Here is a 12,689-nt window from a genome sequence, read left to right on the forward strand (position 1 = left end):
ATATATGGTGTATATATACAGGCCCACTCTGTCAAACCCCGTTGCTCCAAACCCCAACTTTGGCACTCCAAATTCACCCACTTCCTCCAAAAATGCTCCCGAACGGCTGAACGACACTGGAGAAAATCCCGCTCCCTGGCTGATTTTCTCCACTTCAAGTTCATCCTCTCTTCCTATAGCTCCGCTCTCTCTCTCGCAAAACAATCTTTCTTTAAATCCCTTATCTCCTCCCATTCCTCCAACCCCCGCCGCCTCTTCGCCACCTTCAACACCCTCCTGTCAACCCCGCCCCTCCTCCCTGACCGCCACTGACGTTGCCTCCTTCTCCTCTAAAATCGAGGCCATCCGACTCGAAGTCTCCTCCTCCCCTCCCTCCCTCTCCCTCTGGCCACCACTCCCTCTTCTCCTTCCGCCCCACTACGGGAGAAGAAGTCCACTCTCTCATTTCATCCTCTCCTCCGTCTTCCTGTCCCCTGGACCCCATCCCCTCCCACCTCCTTCGCTCCCTTTCCCCCGCCACCTGCTCCCACCTCGCCCACCTCTTCAACCTCTCCCTCTCCACCGGCATCTTCCCCTCCTCCTTCAAACACGCTCTTGTATCCCCCATTCTTAAGAAACCTAATCTTGACCCCACCTCTCTCTCCAACTATCGCCCCATCTCTCTTCTCCACTTTGCCTCCAAAATACTTGAGAGGCTCATCTGCAGTCACCTCTCCACCTACCTCTCTGATCACTCCCTCCTCGATCCTCTCCAATCTGGCTTCCGCCCCCTCCACTCCACTGAAACTGCCCTGGCCATAGTCACCAACGATCTCCTCTCTGCTAAAGCTAGGGGCCACTTCTCCCTTCTCATTCTCTTGGATCTCTGAGCGGCCTTCGACACCGTTGACCACCCACTCTTGCTCCACACCCTTCAATCCTTTGGCCTCTCCGGCTCCGCCCTGTCCTGGTTCACCTCTTACCTTGCTGACCGTACCTTCTCCGTCTCCACCTCTGGATCTATCTCCCCCCTCCTCCCTTCCAGTAGGGGTCCCCCAAGGCTCTGTTCTCAGACCCCTACTGTTCTCTCTTTACACCTCTTCCCTGGGTGAACTCTCCAGCTCCTTTGGTCTCAAGTACCACCTTTATGCGGATGACACCCAACTCTACCTTTCCTCTCCCGATCTCTCTCCCTCCCTCCTCTCCCGATCTCTCTCCCTCCCTCCTCTCCAGGGTGTCCGCCTGCCTCTCCGCCATCTCCTCCTGGATGTCCTCTAGATTCCTCAAACTTAATCTTGCTAAAACCGAACTTATTGTCTTTCCCCCCGCTCATTCCCCCTCCCCTTACGACCTTTCTATCACCGTTCTCAACTCCTCTATTTCCCCTGTTCCTCAACTTCGCTGCCTCGGCGTCACCCTTGACTCCTCTCTCTCCTTTGCTGCGCAACATCGCACGCATTCAGCCCTTCCTCTACCAAGATGCCACTAAAGCTTTTGTCCACTCTCTTATTATCTCCCGCTTGGACTACTGTAACTTCCTCCTTACTGGCCTCCCCCGCTCTCATCTCGCTCCCCTTCGCTCCGTACTCAATGCTGCCGCTCGGTTCATTTTCCTTTCTCGCCACTCCTCTTCTGTCTCCCCCCTCTACCAATCCCTCCACTGGCTCCCCATCCCCTACAGAATCATGTTCAAGCTCCTCACTCTTACTTTCAAAGCCCTCTCCAACTCCACTGCTCCCTACATCGCCAACCTAATCTCCATTCACGCTCCATCCCGCCATTTGCGCTCGGCTAACGACCACCGCCTCTCTTCCCCCCTGGTTACCTCCTCCCATGCTCGCATCCAAGACTTCTCCCGCGCTGCCCCCCTCCACTGGAACCAGCTCCCCCGCTCCATCAGAACTTCCCCCAACCTCTCCAGCTTTAAACGGGCCTTAAAAACCCACCTCTTCCTTAAAGCCCTCCAGTCCCCCACCTAATTGACCTCCTCCCAGTCTCCCCCTACCCCCCTTCCACTCCTGCCCTCCCTCCTGTCCCCCTCTTACCTCCCTCCTTTTCATTCTCCTCTTCCCCCATCTCCGTCTCTGCCTCTGTTCTCCCCATTCCCTCCTCCTACCATTGCATCTCTGTCCGTCCTACCCTTCCCTTAGATTGTACGCTTCTTCGAGCAGGGCCTCCTCTCCTTCTGTTCTCCACCACCTTAACTCTGCTCTTCAGCTCCTTGTCTCTTCCACGAGGTCCTCCTGCCCTTCTACTCCTCTCTCTACCCCGCTTGGGGCTCTCACCTCTCATCTAGCTGTACATTGAGCTTCGGAGTTACTGTGCTTTTTGTTAACTGTACCGTGCTGTCTCACCCTGTATCGTGTTTCTGTCTGTCCCTGTACGGCGCTACGGATAGCTAGTGGCGCCCTATAAATAAAAGATAATAATAATAATATTAATAATATATAAACTGTGATGGAACATATGAAGTAAAAGTGTTTAATGTAGTAGATTTTTATCTTTAAAAACATTAAAAGCATGTACATAAAATACAAATAAAGTCAGCTTATCTATGAATCATATACAGTATTCTCCCCAGAAAATTTTGCCAGGTGAGTGGCATTAAGAAGTAGCCCGGTGGGGGCAGTGTAATATTTTGCAATAATATTGAAAAATGTTGCAGGTTATTGCCCACACCTGCCAGGACTGGTCTAACACACTCTGCTGGCTCTAATGCTCACATAGTGCCTGTTAAAAAAGGAGAAACACTGGTTTCCCATATTACAATATTACTCTGTTGGTCTCCAAGAGCCAGGTGGCAAGTAACAACAGCCGGCTGGAGCACCCGTGAAATAGGTGTTGGGGAGAACACTGATATATATAATTCTCATTGAAACTCATTTACACAATTATTGGTCATTATAATCTTCTTCAGCTGTATACTGTAAGATTAATTTGCTGGATCTTAAACCATAATGCCAGTGTTTGGCATGATTGAAATATCAGCAGTTCCTTGTGGTGGCCTTTGTGCTTCTTTTTAAAATTTAAATTAATGAATGAAAGATCATGTAGTGAAGTTTTATCACTCATCATTTATTCTCATATTTTTAGTAAGTCTCATACTCATTTTTGTTTTGTCGCTCAGCACTCATCCTTTATTATTATATGTAAGGCGTTTGGTGGCCGCGAGTGTCAGACCATGGGAAAATAGTACATGCATAAAATAAGAACATACACGTGGAAATAAAGGGCATGGAAGGGCCTGCTTGGAAGAGCTTGCAATCTAGTGGGAAAAGTGCAGATCTGAGTGAGCTCATAACTCATCACTTATTATTCATAGCTGGTCACTCATCATGTATCACACATCACCTTCATGCCTGACAAATGAAGGAGAATTGTCCTAAAATTGAACTCTGTACATAAGTCAAGTGTTGGAGCCTACTGTAATCAGTATTACTGTATTGGTTGGTGTTCTCGATCACCCTCTGATAGGGACCATTTTTGGTGAAGTAAAACGTCAAAACAACTGGAATTTTTATTACTATTATTCAACTTCCAAGGTCTCATTTGCTTCTATTCTTAGCTCTGTATTGACACAGATAATGATTTGCTTTCAGCTATTGAGCAAGTTGCAGACAGCGGCGTGCTCACCTCAGATGCTTCCTAAACTGTTAACCATGGCCTAGGCAATTGTTTATTGTCAAACATAGTTGGCAGAACATCTCCTGTGAGAATATTTATATGTCTGTTATATAAACGTAACGGTTGTTAGGTTGTTAAGAATTCTTACGTACAATATCTACATTGTCCTGTAAACATTATACCTGGTAATGTAGCATGAGAATTACTAGGTTTAAAGTAGAGAATAACTATCTGTCTGCATTGTAGCTATTGCTGAACTAAAATCTCTCACTAATCCTCTGACTGTTGATGTTTTTTGCTTAGGACTCGTCAGTTATTTTATCCACTGCGAATGCACACGTGCAACTGAAGATATATAGAATTTCCTAGTTTTAAAGAGCTATCGCTGTGTACTAAATGTATTTATTTGTAGTAAAACTTTTCTTCTTGTGTAAAAGTAGTGTGACCCCCGTATAAGTGATGCTGCATCATTTCACACAAGTAGCCTTAACCATACATGCCAACATGGGGGTGTGGGGTGGGAGGAGGGCGCCCCCCACTATTAAAAGCCGCAATTCACGGCATTGAATGTAGGGGGTGTAGCTTAGATGCGATCAAGCCCCACCCCCTCTATTCACTGCCGTGAATTTCGGCAAATGCGGGAGCTTTGCCTACTCATCCAGGAGTCCGTGAGTACTCCCCGAAATTCGGGAGCGTCCCGGGAATTCCGGGAGAGTAGTCAAGTATGGCCTTAACATTTTGTCATCATTTGACCCTTAAGGTGCCTTCATTGTACCATTCATTAATGCATGCATGTACATTTAACTATGCAGACAAATACAGTTCTTTATGCGTGATAATTCCAAATTTGTCCACTGAACATTTATAAAAGTTTTGTTTTTTTTCACGTTCCATACTTCTCCTACCATCCTACCACACCTAAATTCTTGTGGCATATTCAGCGTACCAGTGTGGCTCACAGATGTGTCCTGACTCACTGGCTGGTTATAAACTTATAACTGGTTTAGTGGGAGATGTGGATATACTGTTTTTTTTATGATTTTGCCCTTAAGTAAATAAAAATGTGTCCTCTTTTTTTTTTAGTTGGCAAATTGGTTACATTTGATTACAACTGTAATCGGCGTTGGAGTAATGCTGTTGAAAGCATCAGTAGTGTGTTTTATGTGGTTGTCAGGGACATTAACAAAAGGTCAACAAAAGTACATAGTTGTTATTGTCCTCCATTAAGGGAACTGCTGTCACCTCAGATAATTTGTTACGTTCAGTATCATTGTCTGAGGAATCTACAGAATGGTCCTAATTTTCCGGCATTCCTGAATGAACTAAAATACAAGGGTAAAGGGTAGGTAACCTTGGCACCTCGGGTGACGCTCTTCCTCTTTAGGATATCTTTAACGTCTGCTTGGGACAGAAGCAGCAATCTTGATATGTAATTGTGACACTTATTTTGAATTATCGGAAAGTATGTAAGTTTAGCTAAAATAACCAGGGCTGAGTCAGTGGGGGTTAAATATTTGTCCCTTGTTCACACTGCCTCTAATCAAGATTAGCTGTAGTTGATGGGATCCCTGAATGGCAATTCAACAGTCACACTTGGGCCTCCTGCTCCACAACATTAAACAGCGTAACTAGTGTGACAGGCCATGTGTTTGTGTGTGTTAGATTGGTATTATGTTAAAGCTAATGCATTTTGGAATTCATATGATATATCTTTCAGTTGTGACTGCAGAAAACATTTATTTGCATAGGTCATAGTATCGCATTATCCATGCGTCTGTCACAATGGTTCTGCTGTGCCACCCAGCCACTCTGTCACAAGGCTGCATGTGGGTAATAGGATTTAACTGTGCAATGCTATCTGCAACCACAACATATAGGTCATTTCATAAACATTAACCCCTTGTATTCTGAGTTTACCTCCTAATACACCTGTCAAGCCCAGTCCTCTGTTAAAAGTTTCTAATTGCTTATGTAATTGAGCAAAAGTACAAACAATCTGTTTGAATTAAAACGACAGAAATTTAGCAGGCTTTCTTGTCTGTGTTAATTAAGCTCCTAGCTAATTGAGCAATTTACCATTGGAGGAAGAAGACAGTTCCTAAGAAAAACAGATATGAAACAAGTTTTTTATTCTTTTTAAGTATTTTCCACATGATCATTATCTTGTAAAATATGGGTATATACATCTTCAGCTAAACATTGTTTTTTAATATGGCTTCAGCTCAGTTGGTGGAAAATCAATGAATATTATATATAAATTCCTGCTAAGGTCATAGGATGTTAAATCACAATGGTGCTAATGTAGCTTAATTGTATAATAACTATTAATTTGCTCTCTGTGCATTGCTTTATTACTTGTCAGCTATCAAGATAATTTGCTTCTTATATGTTTATTGCAAAAAGTCAGAGTTTTTCTTTTTTTAGGAGAGGCCTCTTGCTGCAAACCTCATGTGGCACCTTATTAATAATGGATAATAATAATAATAATAATAATAAACTCCAATGTAAGGTGCCTGTACATGCAGCAATTCCAAATCACTGCTTGTGTGGGCCCAAAATAACAGTCAACGCCAACTGATACATAAATAAGATCTATGTGATATTTATTAATACTGGTGTAAAGCATAGTTGCCTGCTCTCCCAGAATGTCCGGAATACTCCCGAATTCCTGGGAGTCCTCGGACCCCGGGAGTGCAGGCCAACCTACCGGGTACTATCCACTTGTTTGGTTAAGTGATGGGGGCGGGGCTTAGGATGCAATTTGCATGTCATCATGGCCCCCTCCCTGCTGTAATAGGCTTAGAAATGTGCTGTCAGTCACAGGGGCGGGGCCAGGATTTCGCACATCACCGAGCCCTGCCCACCTTTCCCCCAATCTCACACATCACAACTTGTCGAAGTAAAGTATAGTGACTGCAATCTGACATTGTGTGTAGTCATTGGGCTTAATAAACAGATCAGCCTGTATTTGGGCATCTTTTACATATATGCTTGTGAATGTTACTGCTAGTTCATTTCTGTAAGACGATTGGTCTGAATCTGTTTAAAGCTATATCAGACATATGTTAAAGCTGGTTTAGCCATTTAATTTTTTTAAATATTAAGAAGAAAATAAATTTACGTTATGCATAATGAGTGACCTATCAGAGGCTGTTTAGCTATTTAGAAACCACTATCTGTTATTAGTGTTCCAAATTGTCAACTGTACAAAGTGTCAGTCTACCTCCATAAATTTATTACACAATTAATGAAATAAGGTGTTCTTTGATCTAGTACTCAATGTAAGGTTTGTGTCCCCTTATTAACAGACTTTTTAAATATAAAAGTATGTTAATGTTGGTATAAATTAGGCAAATCTATTGGGAAACTATTTTGCATTTTCAATGTCACACAACAGGGGTTATGTTAGTCAGTTTTTTTTTGTCGAGAGAGTCTGCTGCTGATTCGTTTTTCCAAAGTGTCTTCTACTGTTGCCACCTTGATAAATCCTGTATCAATATCTTGTATGTCATGTTTATTAATTCTCCTGGGAGACCACAACCTGCAGTGTCAGTGAGCAGAGGTTGTGATTCGAGCGAAAGAGGAGAATGAGTTTTTCTCTTCCGTGTCATAGCTATATGATTCATTATGGCATGAATAGAATGACCTTCAGTAGTGAAAGTTCAATGTCACCAGATACGAAAACCCTTTTGCACATCAAGGGGAACCCAAAGGTTATATTTAAATCTTAGTCTTATAAATAGGCAAGAGCTATGTCCTATATTAGTGGTGAAAGTAATTTGTTTTTGCTGTTACACTTTTGGAACACCATATGAATTTAATACAACAACATTTCCCATAGTTTGATAGTGGCAGTAGGTTGTAAAATGGCACTTAATGTATACATACATGTAACGAATGCATCCTTAAAATCTTTCAATCTCCAAAAGAATATAATCCAATGAAATGTAAATGCAGTGACACTATTCCTTTGTTTTCAAGGTGTAGTTTGTAGTTTTATCTGATATATTTTGCCTGAGGATAAAAACAGAACATTAAGTTATCAAAATTCCCTTTCTAGTGATCTAGTGCACATGGGAGGAACATATAAGACCTTGGAGACATTCTACGATTCAAAGTTCGTCTTTAAAAACTGGACTAACTATCCATTTTGACTCCAAAGTAGTTACTTGACTAATCTGCATTTGATTTGTGTTCTAATTTAGTGCCTATTTTATTACTTACAGGGAGAGATTCAGTTACTAAGTCCCGTAGGACTGTGCAGAAATACCGCAATTACTGTACAGGAAACATCGCTCATTTTTGTTCACCCCTCTAGAGGTCTGAGCCGAAAATGAGCCAAAGTTTACCAACAGAAGCATCCTGCGGAGACGCATTGTGCAAGGTTTCTACCATTTATATTATATATCAAAGGGTGAAGCCTTTTTTAATATGAAGGTTTCCTCCCTGGGAATCTGACCATTTTGTTACTGACTGGCCATATTCGCATCTGGTTGCATGAAGAGCACTGTCCAAAGGTCAAATGGAAGATTCAAAGTGAAAGTGTGTTGTGACTGCAGTGCCTGATTAAACAGGATCTATAGTCAGTTCAATCTGGTGTAATATATATACACAGCACACACCCTATGCTAGCTCTTTGTATAGTTAGAGATGTTGTCTCTGCTAGATCTAGTAACACCTCTGCTGTCGTTGTTGACAGTGCAAACTGTAGAGCCACTGAAAATATGTGAGTGTGTGCAGTGGAATAGGGGTGGTACCAGCACCGGTGCTAGGGTTCTCGGCGCCCTAGGCAAAATTTGCCCCCCCCCCCCCCCGCCGCAAACACACTAAAAAAATAAGTAGATTTTACTTACCCTTTCTTTCTTTTCTCTAGCTGATCCACACCTTCTTCACACAGAGGACACTGAAAAACAGCGGCGGCACCCCGCTGCCGCTGCAACCCTCTCCCGAGCCGCTGACTAGATTAGAAAATCTAGTCAGCGGCGCCCTGCAGGTCCCGGCGCCCTAGGCAACTGCCTAAGGTTGCCTAATGGGAGCGCCGGGCCTGGGTGGTACATGATTTCATATAAATCATTGCCGCAACTAATCTTCAAGTCATGTTTCTGGTTTCAAATATGAAATTGACATTGGATCCCAGAGGTATAAAAACTATATTGATGTCTTTAAAACAGCAAATAAAACCAATGTTGGCCAAACCAGAGTGCTTAACTTGTCAATCTTACTTAAGGTGCAGTAATAATTAATGACAATCACAATATTATTATTGTAATATTATTGTAATATTACATATATGTAATTCTGGTAAAACTTAAAACCGCAAAATATCTTTAAAAAAAAATTATGGTGGTTTTTGTTTAATTATTTTCATAATCTTTATAATAAAATATTCAGAGGTGTTTTTTTTGGGGGGAGGGGTATTTTCTCTTTGATGAAAAGGGAGGGGAGTTTATGGCAATGTTTTATGTTGTCTTTCTTTTTTACGGTGATGTTTTAGCATTTTTTCTGTGTTTACTTTGCTGTAGATTTCAATTTGTTTATGTTTAATCGCGAAAATAAAGCCTTTTAAAGAAAGTTGTTTTAAACTTTCAATTACATTTATAATGCAAGTGGGTGCCATTGTTTTGTTGTCATTTGCTTTACTGGGTATAGATAAACATTTGAATGACATATGCTTGCTCTAAAAGAGTTTTTTATTTGTGCTGTTCTATAAAGCAAGGGACTGCTAATAAATATATGTATTTATTTATAGCTTATTACTTTGATTCACATTAGTTCCATTAATTATTAGTTTTATCTGGACTGTATTTCTTTTTAGTTTCTGAGTCTTTGTCCTGTCTTTTAATGTCTATTTTCTATAATTTATACTTATTTCCACTGTTTTATCTCTCCAGCATTTACACTAATCTGTTAGTGATTAAACTTGTCCATCTACACTCTGACACCTTCCTCTATCCTTCACCAGATGCTTCACATTCCCGTGTATATACTTACTACTTGTTGCAGAGGGGATTAGTTTGCACCTGACTATAACACCGTCCTTTTAAATGACCTCTCTCATTCTTATTAGGCTGCTGACTAAAAATGTATTCCCCTGGGCTAAAATTTGCCAGACCTCCTCAGCTGGAGTTATATATGGACAGTGGACTTAGGTTGTTACTGTAGTGGGCAAGTGGTACTTTTCTAAAGATTACTGTTTGGCAGCTGAGTACAACAATAGTTTGTGACTTAGTTCTCGGGGAAGACGTTGCACACGAGTCCGCTTGATTGAACCTGCGTGCTGTCCATAAAGAATCGAACAGAAATATGATGTGTTGGTGTTTTAGAGGCTTATTTATTTATTTTTCGCATCTTTCGTCCACGTATACCTAAAAAAATATTTCTGTCGCAGCTGTCCGCAAATCAGCTGCTCTGGTGATATTGCCCCAAAGAGGTAAGAACCACTTTGCAGGGTTAGCCTCCGTAATTTTCCTTCGGTGTGAGCCAGCTTGCCATCTCGCCCATGTGCAAGGGAACTTAAAGGTCTCTGTTCCACTGCAATATACAAAAAAGTAAAAGCTTGTTATTCTGGGTTTTATTTTTAAACTACATTTATAAATACAAATAGAGCCCAAAAAAATATTTCTTTTAACGAGACCTGTACTGATGATTCCCTTTGATGTCCTGAGCAGGTATCACAGCAGTACAGGTACCCAAGGCTGTCAAAGGGAATTCAGGGCCCCGGTACAACAAATTCATGGTGCCCCCCTTATAGTTGAGCGGGGTAAAAAGAAAAGGGGGTGTGGCCATACAATTGGGGCGTGGCAATGTGTCATTGGGGCGTAGCTAGCAGGTAAAGATCACTAGGTCCTAAATTTGCTGCAGCGTGACATATGTCCAAGCACTCCTGACTTTCAGGACATCTAGCACCACAGTGTATTATAGACAGAATGCAGTGTGTACAGAAAGAGTTCACAGTCTTGGCCTGCACCTTACATTGGGCAGAACACTCACCAAAGATTGGCATTGTCCCTACTAGAATCACAACATTTCACAGACTCTTCTGCTCTCTCCTACCTGCAGGTTTCTTTAGTTGCGACTTGTCTGGATCCTGGAATGCTGGGGGCCCTACTTGGAAAAAAAAATGGCTAAATTTAGATAATTCCAAACAACCCCGGCGTTAAATCAATACCACCCACGATTAATATTTAGGCCTTCCTCCAGCTCCAAAATGAAAATAATAGTATTTAATAAATAAACCAATTTCTCTCCCTACAAACAGCCCCAGCAATAAATTAATAGTATTTACATTTCATAAATATACCTATTTCCCGTAGCCATCACTGCCTTTAAATAATTCATCGTCACATTTAATAGAGACCTCATTCTTCCCAAACTCACACCCACATTCAATAGCCCCCAAACCACCCCATCATAAATAGTCCCCACTATTAAATTGCCCCACCATTGCCCCACAAACAAAATAGCACCCATTAATTAGCCACCACCTACCTCACACTGCATTTCCACAAGGCCCCTGTGCCATCTCACACACACTACTGTGCCCCTTCATCATCACCATGCTGTTCCTCCTTATGATCACACTGCGCCCTCCATGCTGCTTTTCCCCCCTTCACCTGGCCCCTCTTCATCACACTATGCTATTATCAGGATCTGCCTGCAAGCCTTCCATTTCTTGCTGCTTTGCTGGGCAGCTCCTGCCTTTTGGACTTTGTTATTATATATATATATATATACATATATATATATATATATATATATATATATATATATATATATATATACATATACATGTATATGTATATAGGTATTGTGGCAGTACCTCTGTTCACCAGAGGTGCTGCTGTTGCGCCTCCCTTGTGTGTATTAGGGGTTGCCCTGTTCACTAATTATTCCTTGCACCTGGGTGTGTCCTTCTTATACTTGTCTCTCCCAGCATTTATTGCTGGTTATTGTTGTTACATTCTGTTGTTCCTGCCTTCTGCTATGCATCTGGTTACTTGCTGCTTGGGATCTCTCCATACCTCCTGCTTCCCTGCATCAGCCGTGTACTGGTGTTTTCTGCAAGTTCATATTACCTCCTGCCTCCTGCATCAGCTTTGTACCTGGTATTTACTACAAGCTCATGATTACCTACTGTTTGTACACTTCAGCTAATAAACATTGAGTGTTTTTCACCATATTCATGACTCCTAGCTGTATTCCTGCATTTAACTATGACAGCTATGCTGCTTCCTCACCCCCTTTGCAATCTCGCTGCGACATGCTGCTCCCCCCTTTTTCAATCCAACTGTGCCATGCTGCCCCCCCTATTTTTCAATCCCACTGTGCCTTGCTGCTCTCCCCCTTTTTTCAATTTCACTGCGCCATGCTGCCCACCCTTTTTCAATCCTACTGCGCCATGCTGCCCCCTCTTTTTCAATCCCACTGCGCCATGCTGCTCCCCCCCCCATTTTTCATTCCCACTACGCCTTGCTGCCCCCCAACTTTTTCAATCCCTCTGCGCCTTGCTGCTCCCTTTGCTTCTATTTGTTTACTTACCTTTTCTTTTCTTCTGTCTTCTCTCTTATTTCTTCTTGCTGGGTCCTCTCTGCGCCGCTCCTCACTGAATGTCGGGCGTGACTAGATGACGTCATGCCCGACATTCTTTGTGAATGGGGCAGAGAGGAGGGACGCCGGCACCGCGATCACGTGCGTATGGTTTTTTTTTTTTATTTGTTTGTTTTCTTAACTACCCTGCTCCCCCACCAAAGAACGAGCCACCCTCTGCCGCAAAAAGAAAAAAAAAAAAACCACAAGAGAAAAAATGTATAGTTTAAAAAAAAAATGTCTGTGGTGAGGGGCCAGGCCGGACACCCTGGCATGCCCGGGTAATTAGTACCCACCCCCCCCCCCTCCCCCTCTCGGCAGCCCTGCAGGTACCATAGAGATACTTCTTAAATAGGCTCGCACCACACTGGCAATTACAGTGTGTTACCTCTGCTGGAAACCCATTTAGTATATAGGGCAAAGTGAAAACAAGCTCTTTCTCAGGCAAAAAAGCTGTAGTCTGCAGCAAGAGGGCTATTCACCCAGCACCTATACATAAA

At 42.6% G+C, this 12,689-nt stretch overlaps 1 protein-coding gene across 2 annotated transcripts in view; it reads left to right on the top strand.

Annotated features, from left to right (window-relative positions):
* The window catches only part of NR3C2 (nuclear receptor subfamily 3 group C member 2), a 305,523-nt gene that overhangs the window by 99,248 nt on the left and 193,586 nt on the right, over positions 1 to 12,689 (top strand). The window lies entirely within an intron of this gene.

This window comes from Mixophyes fleayi, chromosome 1 (genome assembly GCF_038048845.1).
Source record: "Mixophyes fleayi isolate aMixFle1 chromosome 1, aMixFle1.hap1, whole genome shotgun sequence".
Classification (NCBI taxonomy): Eukaryota; Metazoa; Chordata; class Amphibia; order Anura; family Limnodynastidae; genus Mixophyes; species Mixophyes fleayi.